This window comes from Ovis canadensis, chromosome 25 (genome assembly GCF_042477335.2).
Source record: "Ovis canadensis isolate MfBH-ARS-UI-01 breed Bighorn chromosome 25, ARS-UI_OviCan_v2, whole genome shotgun sequence".
NCBI classification, from domain to species: domain Eukaryota; kingdom Metazoa; phylum Chordata; class Mammalia; order Artiodactyla; family Bovidae; genus Ovis; species Ovis canadensis.
The window spans coordinates 49,700,296-49,713,883 of NC_091269.1; the positions used below are offsets into that span (position 1 = coordinate 49,700,296).

The 13,588-nt window shown below is 42.8% G+C and overlaps 1 protein-coding gene and 1 non-coding gene across 8 annotated transcripts in view; both read left to right on the plus strand.

Moving 5' to 3' along the window:
- Positions 1–13,588, plus strand: part of LRMDA (leucine rich melanocyte differentiation associated) — a 1,405,312-nt gene that overhangs the window by 985,806 nt on the left and 405,918 nt on the right. The window lies entirely within an intron of this gene.
- Positions 5,385–5,489, plus strand: LOC138430640 (U6 spliceosomal RNA). Its single transcript, XR_011253323.1, has one exon. It is a non-coding gene; the product is annotated as a U6 spliceosomal RNA (small nuclear RNA).

Genomic DNA, 13,588 nt, shown 5'->3' on the forward strand with positions numbered 1-13,588 from the left:
AGGCTTTGGAGGCCGGATGGTCTTTGCTGTAACTACTCAGCTTTGTCTGCCATTGTAGAATGAAAGTATTTGTAGGCAGTATGTAAGGAAACAAGCGTGGCTGTGTCCCAGTAAAACTGTGTTTTCTAAAGTAAGTGACAGGACGGATTTAGCCCATGGACTGTAGCTTTAAGTGTGAATGGCAGATATAGACAGAGAGGTATTGACTCCTCTATATCTAGGTACACCGTGTCTTTCTCTGTAGCCATAGCATCTCAGCTATCCTTTACAAACACTGCATTTCATGGTTATTTTGAACAAAGAATTTTCAAACTATCCAATAATTGCTTAATAATTAGAAAAAATTAAATTTGGAAATGTAAATTAAAACTATAAGATACATTTTGTATTCACTGGCTCAGCAAAATGTAAACAGCCTGGTAATACCAACTGCTGTAAACTTGTAGAGCAACAGAAACTCAAGTTATTTTTGTGGGAGTGTGAGTCAGTGTATCTACTTTGCAAAACAATTTGTTATTATCTGGTGAATTTGAATATATGCAAACTCTTAAGATCCAACAGTTCTGCTCCCCAAGTTCTAACCTAGGAAAAGTTACTGTACACGTTCAAATCAATGTGACCTATATGCATAGCATTTTCTGTAGTAGGAAAACAAAACACAAGACAATAAAACTGGAAACAGCCCGAATGGTTCATTAAGTAAAGTCGAGTAACATTCAGCATGGATGAATGCACAAAATTGGGAGAAAAAAACCTCACTGAATGATACGGTGTACTGTCATAAAGTTCAAAAATGCAAATTAAAACATTATTTTAAGAGTCCTTATAGAAGTGGCAAAGCTATGAAGAAAACTACTGGAATTAAAAACCCAAATTCAGTTGCATTTACCATCAGTGGTAGGTAGAGGCAAAGACAAAAACAACCCAAGAGATGTATTTATCTCTAAACTTGATGAGGAGTACACAGATATTTTTAAAGCTGTTGTTCTCAATACTTAACATATGTTTTTTTCCTCTTCATTTGTAATGGAGCAGGCATTGGGTAATAATGACTAATGAGACAAAAGCAAACTCTTACTGACTTATCAATTTTATATTTTCAAGAGGTAATTAACTCAAGGTAATTCTTCTCTGAAAAATAAATGTTAGTTTGGGGGACTGACTTCATATCCGATTGGGGGTCTTTGCCAGTCATGTTGCCTTTTTAGTGACTGAAGGCCTGCTGGCTCCCAGTGTTTCCTCTAGGCAGAAGGCAGCGGGGCCCAGGGATAGCACAGAGGAGGAAGCAGTGACAGGAGGCAAGCTCGTGTAACTCCTGTAGGGTCATTTGAGTTCCCCATCTTAAGGAGAACAAGCATCATCTTTGGCAGAGGACGCAGTGTGGTCAGATTTCTTCCTGTCACTCAGCAAGTGATCCTGGGCTGCCTGTATATTATTCCAGCCATCTGGGTTTACAGGGGCACTGTGCAGTGGTTTTGTGGTGTGGAAGCTATTGCTACCTAATTTTTTGTCTTTCTTGAATATCACTTTGTAGTGTCATGATTACAAGGCTTGGAAGAAGATAAGCTCTCTGTCCATTCTGAGTATAAATGGGCACTTGAGTTGAAACCACCTAGTTAATTTCCCCTTATTGCTGCAGGAGAATCTGAATCCAAACCACAACACAACCTAGCCCCTAAATCTCTATTAAAAACCACCTTGGGTAGTCTGGCAAAAGCTTTATTTAAAGTCAGCAGAGAATTGTAAAGTCAAAAGTGAAAAATGGTGCAACAAGAAAGAATCATAAAAAAATACTAGATCAGTTAAATGTAGTCAAAGGCAATTTAGTGTGTTCTGGCACCAGTCCTTATTGATGCAAAGAATGTGATGTGTCAGGGGTCGGCAGGAACATGTAGGAAATGTGCAATGAAGGATGGAGCTCCAAGCTTGACTCTGGGGCAGCCACACGGGCCATGCAGGAGGCCTTGCTCTTCCTTTGGACTAGGGATTTCAGGGAGAATATTCTAATTATCCCAGTCTGGACATGTGTTCATTCCTTCTTAATGTTGTATGTATTTTAAAATTAGAATTTTTTCATTCATGGGAATAAGCCAAGCCAGAGGCTACATAAATTGAGTCAGACCAAGAAGGTAGATATTCCTCATCAGTACTTGTTAGTTTCCTAGTCTCTTTGGGGTTACCACTTTGACCTGCATTTCATATTCACATTCCAAGCTGTGCTTATTTCTGTCTCATCTTCTCCAGCTCCTTTAGTCAGTATGAGCTGATCTGATTAGTGATAAGCATTTCTGTAGCTTCCATTTTATTTAGCTGCCATGTTTAGGTACAGTGCTAGGTCCTGTATAGCATTATCTCACCAACCTCACTGAAACCCTACACGGCAGCTCTTTGTATCATGCCAGTTTCACAGATGAGACCAACAAGGGCTCAGAGACTCAGAACTCTTTGGAGGTTACTCACTGAGTAACAGAAACAGGATTCACCAGGCCTGACTGCTCAGGAATGTCGTTCTAGAAGGATTGCTTTGCTAACCTCATCTACAGTGGTATCTGGGGACACAGCTCTAGAGAATGTAGCTGCACCATAGGATAGTTTTAAGAATGAGACCAGTGTCTGAATCCTCACTTTACCACTTAATGGCTTTTTGACCTTGGGCAAGGTAATCTGTATCTCCCTCTCTGTAATATAGGTATAATAATAATACCTACATTAGTAAGGTTGTTGTGAGGACAGTGTGAGCTGGTATAAATAGACTATTTTAAAGAGTTTCTGGCCCATTGTAAGCGCTCTATACATGTATGCTATTATTGTGGCTGATGACACTTCTGTTATTAGTGTTATTGTTTTTGATGTCTCCTGGAGACAGGGTGCCTTTACTGAGGGAAATGGGATTGGCTAAAGGGGAAGTGGGGTCAGCCCTGTGGCAGGTCCATGGGGTGGATGTTGTTAGGCAACACGCTGAGTACTATTGCAATCCTACCTAATGGGGGGTGCATTTGGAAGATCAAATGAGGAAACTGGATTCTATGGGGGTACCCCTCTTAGGTACTTGTATTAAAACATTCAGAATCAGATTCTGGGGTTACCTGCTTTTCTTTCCCATCTACAGATTTACTTCCTGGAGAAACAGGGAGAGGTTTGGAGACTTCCTTGGTTCTAACAGGTCTTATCAGAATCTCTGTTGTAGTTTCGGGAGGAGTGATTGGTTTAATGTAAATGCTTTAGAGGATCTGAAAGAGATTAGAGAAACCTATTCCAGAGGATAAAGGCAAGACAGGAGGGAACCATTAATCTCATGGACATTCAATTCCCTAAGAACTTTTTGAGGAGTGACCAGAAACAAGCCAGGCCATATGCTGTCCATTTGCAAACCTCTGAGCTCCGGACTTTTTTTTTTTTTTTTTTTTTTACGGATCGAGGCCAATGCCATTGCCTCATTTGGATGGTTCTTAAACTTGAAAAGGAACTGAAAGGTTGAGGCTTGCATGCAGAGTCGAAACAGATGATTTGACGAAAGTAGTCCTGACAAACACCAGGGCTCTCCGATTGTCAGAAACAGTCTGATGATGACATGTTCGAAGCTTCCCAGACTGGCTTGCGTTTTGGTAAATAGGAACAATCAGGGAAGACGTAGTTATGCTGTGGAGAGATCTGAGATGTGGAGAGAACAAGTTAATTGTTCAGCTTCAACTGAGACCTTTCACTCAAGTCATTAATCACAGTGCACAGTCTGGAGCCTTGGCCCCGCAGCTCAGGGCTTTAGGCTGCTCTCCTGCTCCAGACCAAGGCTCATTCCAGGTGCTGGCCATTTGCGTTTCCCTCCAACTGGGCTGATTTATGGACCCAGAAATGTTTCCTGGTTTTTCCAAATTCTGTTCCATTACTTTGTAATAAAGGGGACATGTGATTTCTGGTTTTGTGCAGATCCTCAGTTTTAACATCCCTAGTACCAAAGATTTTTTCAATTAGTCTGTGGCCTGTCTTCTGTGACAGAGAGGGTAGAAATGTTGTTCTGTGTTTTGAGTATCAAAATGAAGACTTAGAGACTCTCTTGTTTCTTCCCTGCTTGGCTCGAGCTGAAGACACACAAGCCCTGCATGAGGCTTTGTTCCTGCATCCAACATCTCAACACAAATTAAGTCTTGGGAAACCTTAGTGACAATGGCTTGCCATAGTGATTGGCATTATCCCCATTCTGCCCCGACACATTCGGTTCAGGGTATAATATCAGGCCTTCCATACTGGGGCCAGGTCTCCAATGACAGAGTAAGCTAATATTGAAGACTTCGCAAGAGAACCCGCGTGTCAGAGGAGGACACTATAATATCGAGGCTAAACAGGGCATTGCTGAGTGTTACCTGTTTGACTGAAAGACAAACCCAATCTAAGCTGATAAGGGGCTACAGATCCCTTGGGAGTTTTCCCAAGTGGCAGAAATGTGTTTCAAGAAAGTAATTGGAAATTGATATTTGACATATCTCTGGGTTGCTTTTTGTTCCTGATAACACCAAAGGGTTTGGCCAAGAGTCAAGAGTGACTGACAGACGAAATCCTGCAATCCACAGCTGAAATACGATCTCTTCTTTGTTGAAAGTAAGCAGCTGCTTTTTGATTCTTTGTTTCCTAACTAGCACATCAACTGTAGAGACTTATGGGCTTAGCTTGGTGAAATGAACTATGAATATAGCCAATCCTGCCTTTCAATACTTCTCTGAAAGAAAGTCTTCACTAACAGTGGAGAACTGTCCTTAAAATTCAACTCAATTTAATGGTCCTTTTTCAGAGTCTGCTATGGGCTCTATATTGCATTGTGTGCCATGGGACGTACAAAATCAATACCAAATATGGCCTTTGCCCTTGAGGAACTTATAGGCTCCTGGGAAGGATGATGTGTTTATGAAACGCATTTTCCATGGCAAGATAAGATATCACATGTGTGCCAAAGTGACTAGAACCTGGACTAAGTACAACAGGCAGTCAGAAAAAGGAGAGTAGGTAGGCTAGAGTTGTCAGGGAAGACTTTATGGATGAGGTGGGACAAAGACATCAATATCCCAAACCCAGAATTCATCCTTAAAGAAACTGCAGGGAACATAGAATTAGGTTGCCAAGAGATTGTGGAGCCCACTTTAAGTGAAAGTAAATTTGTTCAATATGAGGATAGATAATTTAGTTCAATAAATATTTATTGAGTGCACACTTTGTGCCAACAACTGTAACTGATGAGGTAAGGGATGAATAATCCCTACACAGAACACACACGGCTAATTCTCAGATGCTACCTTCTCTTAACCGAGATTTTTGAAGTTACGCTGGCCTGTGTGATTCCAAAACCTGTGATTTTTACCACTTAACCATTCCATCTCTCAGAAAGACCTTCCCATGCTTGCTTCAACAATGCATATAGTAAAAGTGGAATGACACAGAAAAGATTATCATGGCTTTTGGCCAAGGATGATGTGCAAATTCTTGAAGCATCCTATATTTTTAAAAAATAGAAGAAGATGAACTTACCCAAGATACCTTTGGGTTGAGGAGTTTAATTCTTTTGTGTAGTGGAGGAATGACAGAATCCAACTTCATAAGCTGTTTACAGTGTAAAGAATTGCCTGAATGCTGATTGTGACAGGAAGGAACACTGAGTTAGCATTTGAGTAGCCCCAAATCCCTGGGTTAGGGAGAATTTGGAGTAGCATTTGAGAAGTCTGAACCTGGCCCAAGCTCATGATCCTAAGCAGAGTCCAAGCTCTCTGAAGATCAAATTTTCTTGGCATTTCCATTACTCCCTTTGACAGCTGTGTTGGAAAGCCAATTAGGAGGGTCTTCCATTATTGAGATAGTGTTGAGATAGTGTTGCCTTGGGCTCTTTGGCTCTCATGAAGTCTGAACTTGGCACTACCCAGATATAGTGGTAGCTGCTGCTGCTGCTGCTGCTTATAAGTCGCTTCAGTCGTGTCCGACTCTGTGCGACCCCATAGACGGCAGCCCACCAGGCTCCTCCGTCCCTGGGATTCTCCAGGCGAGAACACTGGAATAGGTTGCCATTTCCTTCTCCAATGCATGAAAGTGAAAAGTGAAAGTGAAGTCGCTCAGTCGTGTCTGACTCTTAGCGACCCCGTGGACTGCAGCCCACCAGGCTCCTCCATAGAGTCACTGAAAATTCTGTCTGTAGTCTTCTTTGCAAAATGAAGAAATCTATTATTTGTTCACTTAAGGTACAGGTATAACTAGGCAATTGCAGATTGGTCTAGAAAGAAGAGAAGTCAGGAGGCCAATGGTGGTGGCAGTGGTGGTCGTCATAGACATGGTAATCATTATTCCAAATATCCACATAATTTTTAAATAATATAACCACGGAACACTAGTAAGCTCTGGAAAGAATCTAAGATATCAAGCATTGAGGCGCAGAGGTGTCAGAGTTTATTTAGCTAAGCAATACCAGAGGAGAACTAGAAAATCTCCCTTTCTAGCTAGCAATCATTCTCATACCACAGTGAGACCCTGCTTTGTAACCCCTGCATTTCTGCCATGCATGTGACTGCTTTGAAGCTCATTTAGATATCAAATTTAAATGGAATTCCCACAAAAACTTTTTTCTTTTTTAATTTGGAGGGACTGGTGGAAGGAAAAACTAGAAGAAATTTGAAAACACTCTTGATTCCTGTCATTTTCTGTAGTATTCAGTCACTCTCTTCATCTGAGAGGCTCCTTCTGGCCCCCGAGTAGATACATATATACACATGTGCTCACTCACTCATCTGTATGCGTGTGTGTATTGATATGCATTCCTCTTCATCATCTGCAGTCATTTTACAAATAATGGCTTGTGTGTGTGTGTTTTATCATCTTATTTTTAAAATGAAAATGACAACTTCAAAATTCTTTGCAGAAATAGTTCTTTTACAGTGTGAAAAAAAAAAAAAAATCCAGTATGTAGGCTAGGGTCGTCTTTGGGTCACAGAATTCCATAAGGGGGTTGGCATTGGGAGGGGATAAGCGGTGACTTTGGAATTTCTGTCCTTCTCTTCTGGGCACATGCATCAAGTTGGTAACAAAGAAGTTAGTGGAGAGCTAGTGAAATAGAGTCCAGTGAGAAAGATGGAACAAGGTTGAGAGTACAGAGTATTGGCAGGAGGTAAAAGGAGACAGGGAGGTGTGGATGCCCTCTCCACCTCTTACAGCCTCTTGCTCACCTGTGAGGTCATCACGGTGCTGGGGGTGGGGTTGAGAGGATAAAAGGAGCTGAGACTTTTGAGTTGAAACTTTTGTTCTTGAGGAAGCTGTCTTGCGAACTTTCTTCTTGAATAGAACCAAAGGGGTTTTGTAGAGTTAGGGACATCAGAGTGGGACTCAGAGTATAGGAGATAGACCATTCAAAACCTGATCTAGGTCGTGAGTTTAAGGATGAGAAAGTACTGCAGGCTTTCTATAAACCAAGGGAGCAAGGCATCAGGATCAAAATCTGGCATAGGCTCTACTCACCACCGCCTGGCTGTAGGTACATCTGCTCAGCAGGATGGCTTATTTGAAATCATCCAAAGCACTGTCTAGAACAGCATTGCCCCACAGATATGGAACTTCTAAACTTTCTTCTATGTTGTTCAGGCCTGGGAGGAAAGCACCCTTAATGTTCTTTCCCTTGACTAGCTGAGCATGGACAGTGAGGAAGCCCAGTGGCTCCCTGAGCAGACTGGCTGCAGAAACTACCCTCTGTAGTGGGCAGCAGAGGTGTAAAATGTAAATGACCAGAGGGTCCTCTATTTCACACTTCTGAGGAGGTGGCCACAACACCGAGGGTGTGGAGACCCACATTTCCAGAGTCTCCCACCTCTATCTCCTGTAGGAAGGTTACAAGTGAGTCTGGCCTTAGTGGTCTGCTCTTTCCCTGTCTGTAAACATCATATCATGGTTATTGTGCCCACTCTTGTCTTTGGTGTCCTGAGGTGTGAGACCTCAGTTGACTTTGAGAAACTTAGAGGCCATTGTGGAAATAGGAAAGATGAGCACAATCATGCTGCTATTTGAAGTGTGTGCAGAACCTGCCTGACAACAGCTAGGGGACTTTGACAAATCAGAGACCACTATCACATACGGAGAGGTGCTCCCACCTTTCCCTCAGTAGCTGTTTCTTCTTAGTGAAGAGTGAGAACAGTGAAAGGCCTAAAGCAAGCTGGAAGCAAATCCCTAGACTTGGTTCATTTCATGACCACAATGCTTGGTGGGATTATCAGTAAAAGCTCTGGCAGTCCTCATGGGAGAAATGCCAGATAGAAAGCAACTGAATGTTCATTCACCTCTTTTAAGTTCTTTCAGAAATAACTCGATTTACAAAAGAATATGGAATCATAATTGTCAACCAAGATGTCATTGTCACTTTAGGGTGTCCAGAAACAAAGGGATATTATATCCTTTGTTCTTAGAGCACTGCAGATGCCAGATTATGCACCGGGTTCCCTCATGGCATTGAGTGTGTGTGAGCCTCGAGGCAACTGAACACTGATTTCAGAAAGATATTGCCTCTGGTGGTGTTCTCACCTGAATATCTCCCTGGAAAAGTGGGAGGCAGCATGGCCCCCCTAGCCCGGCTGCATGCTGATGGAACAGTAGGCAGCAAAGCATAGAAGTGCTAGAAATGGTAGGGGGTTTGGGGTAAATTCTTCTCAGCCTCCATCTAAGGAGCTTGACAAGGGTACCAGCAAAGGGGATGAGAAATAATTCCAAACTCTTGGTTTTGCCTGCACATCAACATATACCAACAGGTGCTTGATTTAAAACATGAATGTTTGATTAATACAGGATCAGGCATCTGGAACAGAGAACAGTGGAATTTGGGGCTTGAGTAGGACTTAAATGTCTTTCATTTAAACCACAGCTGTCTAGATGCACATAGTAGGCACTGGAAATATTTGTTGATTAGATTTTCTTTGATTGGAATTACATGGTTGCTTGATTTTGAGTCCAGATGTTTGGCATCCAGCCAGAGTTGTGTGTTCAGCATCTGTCATCAACCTCCCGTGGCAGAGATGGTTGGCGAGGGGCAGCATTCCTCCCATCCCCAGGCTGCGGTCTCATTTTGCCTTTTCAGTTCCTGTACACTGGCTCGTGTGACTGTGGGCCACAGAGTATTACTTGCTTAGTTGTGTCCAACTCTTCGCGAACCCATGGACTGTGGCCCGCTAGGCTTCTCTGTCCATGGAATTCTCCAGGCAAGAATACTAGAGTGGGTTGCCATTTCCTTCTCCAGGGGATCTTCCAAACCCAGGGATTGAACCTGGGTCTCCTGCATTGCAGGCAGATTCTTGACGGTCTGAGCCACCAGGCAAGCCATGGGCCACAGAACATGCAGCAAATGACCTATGGAGCTGGCTAGCTGTAGAAGTTGTCCTCCACACCCTCATCCCCTAGAGTCATGGTGGTTGTAGTTTATGAGAGAAAACATTGGCATCTAAGCTAACAGACCACAGCAGTGCTGATGATAAGGACTTGTGCAGTCAGGTACTCACCCATTCCATTGGTCATTGCAGAAGTGTAGAGGACAGGTCCATTAGTTCCCAGTGCTGACCAGGAAGCTGAGGAGGAAATATGAGAGGACCCATGGAAGGGAAAGTAGACGTTTCAAAAGTTAGTGGGGATGTAAGACCTTCGTTAACTCCCAGGGAACAGTGACAGGACAGGTGGTTCCATTAGTGCTGATGGCATGGGCAGCAGAGGGGAAGGATGCCATATGGTAGAGCGGATACATATGCATTAGACCTGAGTCTGCATTTCATACCTGCCTTGCAACTCCAGCATGTGACTTTAAGCTCAGGCCCCAACTCCTTGTCTTGTAAACAAAGAGAATGTCCCAGGATATTCTTCAGATCCTCCTGTGACACTTTGATCAGGAATTTTGAGATCATTTTCCTATAATTTCAGGTCCCCCCAAACCTAGAACTTACTACTTTCGTAGATAAACAGATAGACTTCTAATGCACTAAGGAACCTGGGAATGAAAAGTAGTGAAGGAAGGTTTAGACTGTGCACTGATGTCCAACAAAGGATCAAATGGTTGGATGGCATCACTGACTCAATGGACATGAGTTTGAGCAAACTTTGGGAAATGGTGAAGGACAGGGAAGCCTGGCGTGCTTCAGTCCATGGGGTCACAGAGAGTTGGACACAACTGAGCAACTAAACTACAACAACTACTGATGTCTTGGTTAAAAGACAGCAGCAGTTGTAGGTCTGTGAGGATCCATTTTGGATAAAAATATAAAGGTTTGTTACGGTTGGGAATGGAGCTCTAATTCAAAGTAAGACAGTAGCAAATTTGATCTTTCTTCATGGATCATATCCTTGGTTCAGTTATTTATCTCAGGACCAAGAGCATCTTGTTGCCCTTGAGTTGGTCCACAAACTGCCTTGATTCATCATTGTTGGTATGGCAACCCTTGTGAGCAGGTTCCAGAAGGCGTCTGCTGCCAGTGTTAAAGGTGGCACCCAAGAAACAGGGACTCTATTTTTGTGGGTAGTTGGGAAATGAGAGATAGGCTAATCTGGATTTGAACCCAGGAAGTAGTGTAGGTACAGGTTATACTCCTGTCTAGCTGAAAGATAGATTCATTACCCAGGTGGTTTCCAGTCTCTTTTGACTCCATGGAGTGAGGTCAAGTGTGTTACTTATACAAAGGACAAAGTACCAAAGTCTTCAGAAACCTCTCACTTGTGTAGAGTACTGTATTGCTTTCTGAGAGGTTTATGATAGTTATGAACCAACTTGATCATTCCCCACAATGATGCAGTAATTATATTCCTAAATGACAAGAGGAAACTGAGGTCTGCATATATTGATAGGGTTAGCTGTTTCTCAAAGGACCTTTGATGGATGCTGGAATAAGTCCTACCCTGAAGCTGTTCAGAACCTTCCCTCCACAGCTGAACTTATTCTATAGTTTAGAATATACCTGATTCTGTGTACTTCTTTTTAAAATACAGGAGCCCCTGGGGAAGAAGTCATATCAAGCTTACTGTCAATTCAATTCAGTTTAGTCGCTCAGTTGTGTCTGACTCTTTGGACCCCAAGAATTTCAGCAGGCCAGGCCTCCCGGTTCATCACCAATTCCCAGAGTTCACCCAAACTCATGTCTGTCGAGTTGGTGATGCCATCCAGCCATCTCATCCTCTGTCGTCCCCTTCTCCTCCTGCCCCCAGTCCCTCCCAGCGTGAGAGTCTTTTCCAATGAGTCAACTCTTCGCATGAGGTGGCCAAAGTATTGGAGTTTCAGCTTTAGCATCAGTCCTTCCAAAGAACACCCAGGACTGATCTCCTTTAGAATGGACTGGTTGGATCTCCTTGCAGTCCAAGGGACTCTCAAGAGTCTTATCCAGCACCACAGTTCAAAAGCATCAATTCTTCGGCACTCAGCTTTCTTCACAGTTCAGCTCTCACATCCATACATGACCACAGGAAAAACCATAGCCTTGACTAGACGGACCTTTGTTGGCAAAGTAATATCTCTGCTTTAAATATGCTATCTAGGTTGGTCATAACTTTGCTTCCAAGGAATAAGTGTCTTTTAATTTCATGGCTGCAATCACCATCTGTGGTGATTTTGGAGCCCCCCAAAATAAAGTCTGACACTGTTTCCACTGTTTCCCCATGTATTTGCCATGAAGTGATGGGACCAGATGCCATGATCTTCATTTTCTGAATGTTGAGCTTTAAGCTGACTTCACTCTCCTCTTTCACTTTCATCAAGAGGCTTTTGAGTTCCTCTTCACTTTCTGCCATAAGGGTGGTGTCATCTGCATATCTGAGGAGATTGATATTTCTCCTGGCAATCTTGATTCCAGCTTATGCTTCTTCCAGCCCAGCGTTTCTCATGATGTACTCTGCATAGAAGTTAAATAAGCAGGGTGACAATATACAGCCTTGACGTACTCCTTTTCCTATTTGGAACCAGTCTGTTTTTCCATGTCCAGTTCTAGCTGTTGCTTCCTGACCTGCATATAAGTTTCTCAAGAGGCAGGTCAGGTGGTCTGGTATTCCCATCTCTCTCAGAATTTTCCACAGTTTATTGTGATCCACACAGTCAAAGGCTTTGGCATAGTCAATAAAGCAGAAATAGATGTTTTTCTGGAACTCTCTTGCTTTTTTGATGATCCAGTGGATGTTGGCAATTTGATCTCTGGTTCCTCTGCCTTTTCTAAAACCAGCTTGAACATCTGGAAGTTCACAGTTCACATATTGCTGTCACTTAAGTAGTTGCCTGAAAAAAAAATTTTTTTAACAATCATTTTCATCTGACATAGCTGAGCACAGAATACTAGATTGTCCATTTTAGGTTAAGTGCAAAGGATCAGGATAGATTTGGGTTTACGGAGTTTGTTTGGAGCAACCATCCTAAAGTGGGCATAATAATGAGGACCTTGGGACTCCAGTTGTGAATGAGGTGAGGACCTTGGGACTCCAGTTGTGAATGAGGTGAGTCCCTAAGTAGACAATAGTGATGCAAGGTGTGAATCAAGGGAGGTATTAAAATCAGAGTAACTATTCATATTTTGAGCTTTGGTTAGTCTCTCTGTGTTGCACCCATCCCTAGTGAGCAGGGTGGGATGGTGATGGATGGGGTCAAACCCATCTGCAATTACTGGCCAAACACCTGGCTGTGGGCATTGGTCCGTTTCATATGCTCTCGTATTCTGCTAACTACTTAAGGCAGAAAAAATCATTCCCGTTTGACTCCAATATGTGCCAGTTGAAACTGAAATCTTCATACTGAGCAAATGTACCAGAGAACACTCTATAAACTTAATGAGGGAGATGAAGAGATATGTGCCAGAAACCTAGAAAATTTAACACTGATGAGGTTATGACTATTATATGTTTAGTTAAATTGTTGACACTGACAGGACGTGGCTGAGGAAATCTACCATCCGTTTTCTTCTTGTATCAGTGATAATGGTTCCTTGGTGTGCTCTTCCCAGTTAACAAAAATACTCTTCCAAAGTTAAATGCAGGGAGAAGTGACATAAGAAATACTTTTATTATCTCTGCTCTTCTGGGAGTTCCCTCCAGGCACATTATTTAAAGCAGGGCTTCTTCCGACTGGCAAATGAGTTTGGAGGGAGGGACTCACAGGTTCAGAGGTGAATGTAGAGGGTCCTGAGAGGTGGGAGCCTCCTAACCCTGTACTTGCATATGTGCCCCGGCAAACCCATCTAGCAGAGTGCTGTGCTCATCGTCCCCAAACCCCTCTTCTACCTTTCACGTTTTCCCTCCCCTCAGAAACAGAGAAAGGTTCTCCTTTGCCTAGTGAATAAAATCTCAGCTCCTTTAAGTGGCAGTGAAGGCATAAGTGTGATCACAATTTTTGTAAGCTGCAAAGTGCTGTGTGAATATTAACTATTTGAAGAGGAATCAGGGAGTGGTAGGAAAAAGTATTGAATCTGGGGTCAGGACACTTTGGTTTGAGTCTTGTGCTAGTTGGGTGACCTTGGACAGGTCACTTAAACTCTCTGAAGGTCAGTTCCTTCATAAGACAAGATAATTGTGATAGTTAAATTAATTGAAAGTGACATAGCAATTAGCAAAGAGTGGACACTCAATA